Genomic DNA, 8,551 nt, shown 5'->3' on the forward strand with positions numbered 1-8,551 from the left:
TTAAAAAAAACAGATGCTGCGACCGCTGTCCAGTCGCCACTCCTCCACAATGAGTCAGCATCTCCTGGCGCATGCAGACGGTCCCAGCGTTCACGCGAGAGTCTTTCGTGACAGAGAAAGGAGGACAGAGTGATCAGATGTGTGCCTCTGGCTCGCTATCCGACCATCATGATGTCTGCCCACAAGCTTTGTTATCTTTAGGGCTGTCTGTTTGTTTGTTTGTCAGTCTCAAGTGCCTTTCAGAGCTAGGCCTAACAAAGCGAAGTCCCCAATTTCCCATCTAAAAATCCTGGAACAATAAACAGAAATATGAAGTATAGGCCTGCAGATGCAGGGAGATGTTTTCAGAGGATTAACAGACTGGAGACAGGCGGCTTTGCCCAATGACATGGCGAAATGGAGAGACTTGAACCTTCATGAGCCAGGCTACAACACTGCTGCTTTACATGAAAAAAAAAAAAACAACAACTCATCACCAGCGTGAGAACCATCCTCAGTCACGTACTATCATGAATTACACAAAGACTGTAGCTTACAATAAAAATCCACCTTTATATATAGACTTGAAACTAATAATTAACATTTCTATTATCAATGAATCTATTACTTGTTCTATTCATTCATTGTTTATAGGGCTGCAAATAGTCTGCCAATTACATTGTGGATTAATCATTAATTGTTTGTTCAATAAAGTGGCAGGAAATATTGACAAATGCTCATAAAAATTTCCCAGAGCCTGAGCTGAAGTCTTTAAACGGTTTGTTTTGCCTGGCCAATAGTCAAGAACGCCCCAAATATTCAATGTACTATGATAGAATGCTTTAAAAAAAAAAGAAGAAGAAGAAGAAGAAGAAAAAAAAGGTTACATTCGTGATGCTGAAACCAGTGGCTTTTTGGCACTAAACGATAACCTGAATAGCACAATTGCCGTTGAACAATTTTCTAAAAATTGACTCAATTATTGGAGGTCACAAAACAGGAAAAGGTAATAAAAGTGGAAAGTTGACGCCTTAAAAGTCAGTTCAGTCCAAAAACTACAATATAAAACAAATAAAAGCAGCAAACCCTCACATTAGAAGCTGGAACCAGTAAAAGTGAATACATTTATGTTCATAATTGATAACTAAAAGCCATAATCAATTATCAGAATGGTTGTTGATTACTACTCTGGAAATTGACTAATTAGATCATTAATTATATAATAATTGTACTTATTAAATGATAATTTGGTCTATAACATGTCAGGGCCTAATAATGTAATGTCTTAAAATGGTTTTATTTAGACTACCATCACAGCAAAGGGCTTCCAGTCCTTGCAATTAAGAAGCTGAAACCAAGGAAAGCTAAGGGAAAAATCATCAACTAATTGCTTCAATAGGTCTAAACCTTGCTTGGATCTACATTAAATAAGCTTGTGTCTCTCGAGCGACGCTGTGACATGTTTTCCCAGCCCAAAGCTCCTCTGTCGGTCTGTCCAGGTCTGACTGGGTCACAGGAACCATACTGTGAGAGCCAGTGGCCCAGCGAGCCTGTCAGCAGGGAGGAGGCTACCAGGTGGGGGGCAGACTGCGGAGAGCAGACAGGGGAGAGAGAGAGAGAGAGAGAGAGAGAGAGAGAGAGAGAGAGAGAGAGAGAGAGAAAAAAGAAAAAAAAAAAAAAACAAAAAAAAAAAAAAAAAAAAAAAAAAACGCTCACAAAACAAGGCTCGGCCTGACCCCTGTCGCTCGATTAACCCAGAGGTCTACGGAGCAGCGGCACTGAGGAAAGGCCTCAAAAAAATAAAAAAATAAAACACAACCCACTGCATTCCACCAAAGCAAACAAGCAGGGCCACCCAAATTTTTCAATTAGAGCCCCAGGAGGGGGGGGAAATGGATCAGTGTAGCGTTGCACCCGTCATCCCCCAGCTAAGCAGTGCTGACTTAGGAGAAGAGAAGGAGAGACCCAGTGCTCTGTAGGCTCTCACTGAAAGGCTGAGGGCTCGTTAGCGTGGACGTCGACATAAATGATGGAGGAGCCCAATGACAAGTAATTCCCGCGACGTGGCGCCTGCCTGCAACACATCTGTCAATCAATTCCTCTCGTTCACTCTCTCATATACTCATTTAGTATACTCAACAAGCACACATGGTAGGGTTCTTTTTTCCCCTGAAAAAGCTTATTTAAATAAGGTATTATCGCTATAACAATATTTGACATAAGTACACAAGAGTAGGGATTATAGATGCTTAGACTCTGTTCTGTTTAAAAACACTTCACTTAATGAGGCTGAGCGGAGAGAAGTGTCTATATCCAAAAGGGGGAGGACTTCAGGTTTCTTTAAGTATAATGTCTTAACCTTAAGACCTAGGCGACTTGAAAACAACTGTACCACAGCTGAAACGGTGCTTTCGTGATTTTAGAGTAACATAAGCTTGAGCTAACATTTCTAAAACAAAAGAAGCTGTGCTCATGTTATCCCTCCTGACTGTAACTAAACTGGATTTCTATACCAGTAATTGTTCGCACCAAACACCAAATTTGAATCTCATCAGCTTTACGTAATGCAACCCCCTCACTTCAGTTGATTCCACAATATTCGTGTTTTAAGCAGGTTTTAAAGCTACAGTGGAAGTAAAAAGTTAAAATCCAGCTCCGTTATAAAGATATGGAGCGGAGGAGACTGTACCAACCAGGGGTAACAACCAGACTCTGATAAATGACGTTTGGGGAGCTTTCACAGCAGCGTGGCCACGTTGTTTCAACAGTTTTATTAGTACAGTTAATCCTACGGCAAGACCAGCAGCAGCATGCTACTGCTAACGTTACGATAGCCTCTCTGAGCAAGTGCAACGTTGATGCTGTGATGCACGCAACTTCATGAGGGGGAGGGGCTGGAGGCCGCTCCTCTGTGTGCGCTGTAAAAAATATAAGCCGTAGTATATACTGTATATACTATATTTTTACTTATTTAACTGTCTAGTAAAGTTTAAAGATAGTGTTTAAAAACTGCAATCCACATGTTTACGTAGGTTTATTACAGTAAATAATAATGAAATCATCTAAATACTACTAAGTGTGGTAAAGCCACATATTTGTTTTTATATTTCTGCAATCTGCACTTTAGTTTCTGTGATTTGTTTCTGACTTTCATACGAATGCTTACACCAGGATTGGTCAGTGCTCAATATACTACTGTGTGATTGAAGTAGTTAAATAAAAGATTCATATAAATTCATGCATCACCTAATTTCATCATCACATACAGGCCTGGCATCCAGGAAAGAACAGTTTGTTTAATCTATCTAATCGTGTGTTGTTCATACTTTATTGCTCGTCTTTGTTGAATAATACAGAAGACAAAGAGCTTAAAAAATAATTGCATATTAAATCGCAATATTGGTGAAAAAAAAAAAATCACAGATTATTTTCCAAAATTGTTCAGCCCTAGTCTAAAAGCTGTGAGACAAGGTTGAAAACAGTTTTACTTGCAATCAAGTTGCTTAATAGGACATTAAGGTGATTGGAGATTAAAACCAATAATTTGTCATCTACAATCAATGAAGTAGTGATGAGTCAACAACTTGCGTTTTTAAAACCTCATTTACAGTAGTGTAATGTTTATTCTCATCAAAGTGTATTCCAATCAATGGAAGGCGGCCTTTCTGAGTCATATGAGGTCATATGGTGTAATTATTTCTTTCTTTTTGCTCATTCCCATCTGTATACATGAAACGTTTTTCCAAGTATAAGCAAGGTGCTAATACGTCCAATACATTTTCTTTGTTTTTATAGAGCCCTTCATAGGCAACCATTATTTCTGTGTTAGAAGGCAAATACTTAATCTATTTACATTGGAATGGACTGCACAGTGTTTATAGAAGTTGGGAGAGAAATAAGGCCACCTGGCAATGAGTAACCACTGCAGGTTCATACAACACTCCTTAACTGATTTGCGCTGTTTCAACTTATTGCAATCACAACAATGTGATGTAATTGCTTCACTTGACGTGAGAGATTAATCTAGTGCTTTTTAAATCTTAAATAAATATAAATCTGATCTTTGTGAATCCTGCACATTTTGTGGTGTTTTCACAGAGACGATTGCACTTGTTTTTGTGAATGTTTTTATGTCAAATTGTTCTGGATTGATGTGGAGGATGTATTTCATGTATTGTGTGGCTGTAGGATAAAATTACAAAGTAGAGACATTATTTTTTACTATTAGGGAAATGATTTGGATAAATGCCATGTTTTCATTTTAAATCTTTTAATTTTATTTGGAAAATGTTATATCCATAAAAGTAAATGGTCTGAAAGAAAACCAAATATTCACCAATTTAAAAATGACATGAAATTATATTTTGAAACTGACAAATAAGAAAGCCATCTGGACTCTGAACATTTACAATGCCTTACAACCTATTTAATGTAAATTTTATGCGCCCCTTTTTCATGTATGTATGTATGCATTTAATGTTTTCAATGTACAGTATGTATATCTGTACTTGAATAATAAAAAATTTTGAAGACCAAAAAAAAAAAAAAAAAAGAATCTGGTGCCTTAGGGTTTGGAAGGAGGGGTGAAAGAGGGAGGTTACTGAAGAGGAGCAAAACAAATTTGTTTGTTTCAACTTGGTATATTTTCAGGGAATGCCTTCCTTTACACAAAAAAATATATTACATTGACTGTATTAAACTTACTTTGAGACAAGCAAACGATGGATAAAAAACTGAAAAAGAAAGATGGAGCGATATCCATGGTACGTTGAGGTGCCCTTGGGGGGAGTTTGTTTTAAGCATAGACTGTTAATATTAATGGACAAAGCATCCGGTTCGGCGAAGTACTGCAAATGTGGAAGTGCCTTAAAACTGCATTCTATCTGAATTCCAGCAGGGGGCGACATGTGCGGTTGCAAAAGGAGGTCGGTTTCTGTAGAAGTCTATGAGAAAGTGACCCACTTCTCTCTTGATTTATTACCTCAGTAAACATCTTCATAATGAGTTTATGGTCTCATTCGCTAGTTTAAAGTCTTCTGCAACACAGAATGATGTTACAATTTTATTTTTATTTCTTGTTGATTTTAAAATAGGCGACAAAGCAGGGGGTGTTTTAGGGCGTGGCTATGATGTGATTGACAGGCCGCGGCCTGTCTTATATGTAATATAACTATGGGACAAGGATATATTTAAAACCTAGGGAAGGCAAATCTTACCTCGAATTATGTAGGTTAGCTTTCAGCAGCAGTTGCATCCAGATTGCCAGTGAAAGTGTAACGTAGAATGTAAGCCAACTCTCAGCTAACGTCACAGTCAGATAGCGCCCATCACCTCCCGTTAGCATTCCATTGACAGCCATTAAGTTTGGCACCACTTTGACAGCGAATAACTTTACATCTGAAGCGTTTAAAGACTGTTTGTCTATTGTTTATTTCTAAAGAAACACGACAATGTGTAAAAGGCTCCATTACCTTGTACCTCACGTTATGGCTCCGTAGCAGACGGTTTTATAAAAATAGGCTAACGATTGTGTCATAACCACACGACTTTCTGTCGCACAGTAGAGGAATTACCGTATAGTACAGGAGTAGCTTGCAGGCAGTTTCGACTCACATTAGCTGTTTAAGTTTAATTACTAATGTTAACTAGCATTTTAGTTAGCAATAATTAGCCTCCATGTTATCTTCTTACATATACCTACGCTCTCCGTCTCTGCAAGATTGGGAATGATTGAGAGTTCTCTTGGCACAGCTACCAGAAGACTTACAACTTTCAGACAGGTTGCTCACATCACATTTACGTCTTTGAGTTCAGTTGGAGGCTGCTCAGTAACGCTCACCGGAAAAGTGCTTCTAATATCCTTCACTGGTTTCCATCCAGAGCAACGGATCTGTTGGTCCAGTTTATATATGTCAATGCCAGAAACCAATGGGTGACGCTCTATCCATTATTATTAAGAGTCTATGGTTTTAAGGCGAGTTTACACCAACGATTCACAACAATACGAGTTTACACACTTTAAACTATTCGCAAAAAAACATTGGTCTGCAACATTAAACATTAAACATTAAAACCTGCCAGTTTACGCCACTGCGACTGGACGAGACGGTGGATCATAACTCTTCTGTGTTTCGGTCAGCTCCGTGCTGCCTTCACGGGAACGGGACACCAGAGTATCATGTTAAATGAACTCCGTACTGCAGCGTTATGAATCAGTCTTGTCGTGAACTTTAAAGTCTCCATCAAACATTAACATAATTTATCTTTAACAAGTCTATGAACATATCCGTTGAACATTTTTCATTCAATGATATGATTTTTCGCTTAGTGTCCACTCTCGCTGTGAAAAGCTGTGCAGCTTCAGGTTTATGGATGCGCTCTGCTGTCGACATGCAGATGTGTCGCATTTGTATTCTGTGTATTTCAGCCGTAGTTTCGGGTTTCCACCTCCGATGTAGAGCAGCGTACAGCCACTTCCCTAAACTTTGTCTCATCCAGAGACCCAAACGGGGCTCTGTGTCTATCAGAAGGTCTGAGATCTACCGTATCAGCAGAGCAATCACGTATTGCACAGCAGACTATGGTGCAGGTAGATTATTTTCTGAAATATAGCGACTATATTCTTGTAATAGCCAATTATAACTTTATTTTTCACAAAATATCACGACTCCTTCAAATCTCAGAGAACACAGATGGGATGAGATATATTTTGAATATGCACAAAGTTTTGGACATGAGCAGAAATCTTTCTCAAACATATAGAAATATTACAGTCCAGGGGTTTATTAATAAATTAAAATGAATAATGTATCATTGAGGTGAATAATTTTCATATGCACATTTAAGGAGGTTTCTTCCCCAACAAAAGATGCAAAAGAGAAGGGAAGAGTACATTATGCCTATGTGAGCTGACTCCGATATAATTAGAAAAGTCGATCCAAAGGTGAATAAATAGTTGAAAGCAATACAGAATGCCTTCCAGCCTCACTGCAATATATTCCATTATGTTTTTTATATTTGGATTGTAATCTATGTTTCCCTTTACATAAAGATATTTCCAGCATATTGATTCAGAAAAAGGCAGAAATAGGTGCATAAAAATTCACCAAAATGCAGGAAATTAAGTGTTTAATGCTAAACCACTGATCATAACAATAATAGGGCCTAATCATTAATATTCAGGGCAACTATCAACTATTTGATGGGGGGGCGGTAAGGGACCTGGATTATGGATAAAGGGGCGCTGGCCCAAAAAAAGGTTGAGAACCACTGACCTAAACACACAAGACAACATCAGCTTTAGCTAAATAGATATTTCAATGGGGTTCGGTTCAGCAAATCATAATGCAAAGGCAGTTCAAAAATGACAACAGCAGCCGCATCTGTCCGCTGTATCTGCTATCATACACGTACGGTGCAACATACTACTGGTACATACTTAAACAACCCATCAGCGATTTTAGGACAATTAAGATTTAAGGGAAATCAGCTTTGTTGACAAATTTGACATCTAACGTTAACGTTAGCTTAGGCTAACCTGTGTTCGCTAGCAAGCTATTCGTTATGCTGTCCGGAAGTGCTTGGAGTGGCTGTCATTTGTGTTCGTCGTAAACTTAATCTAAACCGCTTATACTATCACATTTTCTACCATAATGACTTTGAATCTACCTCGAGCATTTAAGAGAAAAATATGTTAAAGAAATGGTAACTTACAATTTACAGCGGTTGGACTGCGGCGACCGTTTCCTGTATCATGTGACTACTTCCGGCTTTCCGTTCTCAGTCACAGCCTTCAAAATAAAATGAAAAAAAGACACATTTACTCCTGAAAAATACCATTTTTTTGCAAAGTAAAAAAAACAAGGTGGATATTATGATACCAGTATTTATTTAAGAAAGCTAATACATTGCATGTACTACCTTTTTCTTACATTCTCTACATTTCAGTCTGTGCAGTATACAGCCCATCAGTGGTGGAATGTAACTAGGGACAGTTCATCAAATAATGTAGGCTACTTAAGTATAGTGTTGTGGTACTTGTACTTTATTATTTCCATTTTTAGCTTGCGTTATACTTCTACTCCAAGACATTTCAGGGGTAAATGGTGTACTTTCTACTACACTATATTTTATCTGTAAGTAGTTGATGATGTAGTTGATGATTCTCATCGATTAAACCCAACAGTGTATAAAGCAGTTAAAATAATACCTCCAACAGCAACAACATTAAATTGCTGCTTACATGTTAATGCACCAACAACAATAACCCAACAATACATAGCCTAGTATAATAAGATGTGTTGAAAGGAACACAATGAGTACTTTTACTTTTGACTTAAAGTGCATTTTGCTGATACTTCTGTATGGTTACTTAAGTGAAATTTTTACTTGTGACATTGTAGTATTCTGGATCTGAATACTTCACTGCAGACATCGTACAGTTACATAATACTAACTAACTGACTTTCTCCAATTTCTCTTTTTTTTATCTGCCTTTGAAATATTGACCCCATTTGGACGGTGGTTGGTTCTGCTCCTATGTCTTGAAGGTCCTTTTGAGGAATTAATGAAG

At 37.9% G+C, this 8,551-nt stretch overlaps 1 protein-coding gene across 1 annotated transcript in view; it reads right to left on the reverse strand.

Moving 5' to 3' along the window:
• exoc2 (exocyst complex component 2) overlaps positions 1-7,769 on the reverse strand; it is a 59,914-nt gene extending 52,145 nt beyond the window's left edge. Inside the window, exon 1 of the mRNA XM_039811819.1 lies at positions 7,693-7,769. The gene's annotated coding sequence lies outside the window, so the exon portion shown is untranslated. The remainder of the gene's footprint in view (positions 1-7,692) is intronic.
• Positions 7,770-8,551: the final 782 nt, after the last annotated feature.

The sequence above is a fragment of the Perca fluviatilis genome, chromosome 9 (genome assembly GCF_010015445.1).
Source record: "Perca fluviatilis chromosome 9, GENO_Pfluv_1.0, whole genome shotgun sequence".
Classification (NCBI taxonomy): domain Eukaryota; kingdom Metazoa; phylum Chordata; class Actinopteri; order Perciformes; family Percidae; genus Perca; species Perca fluviatilis.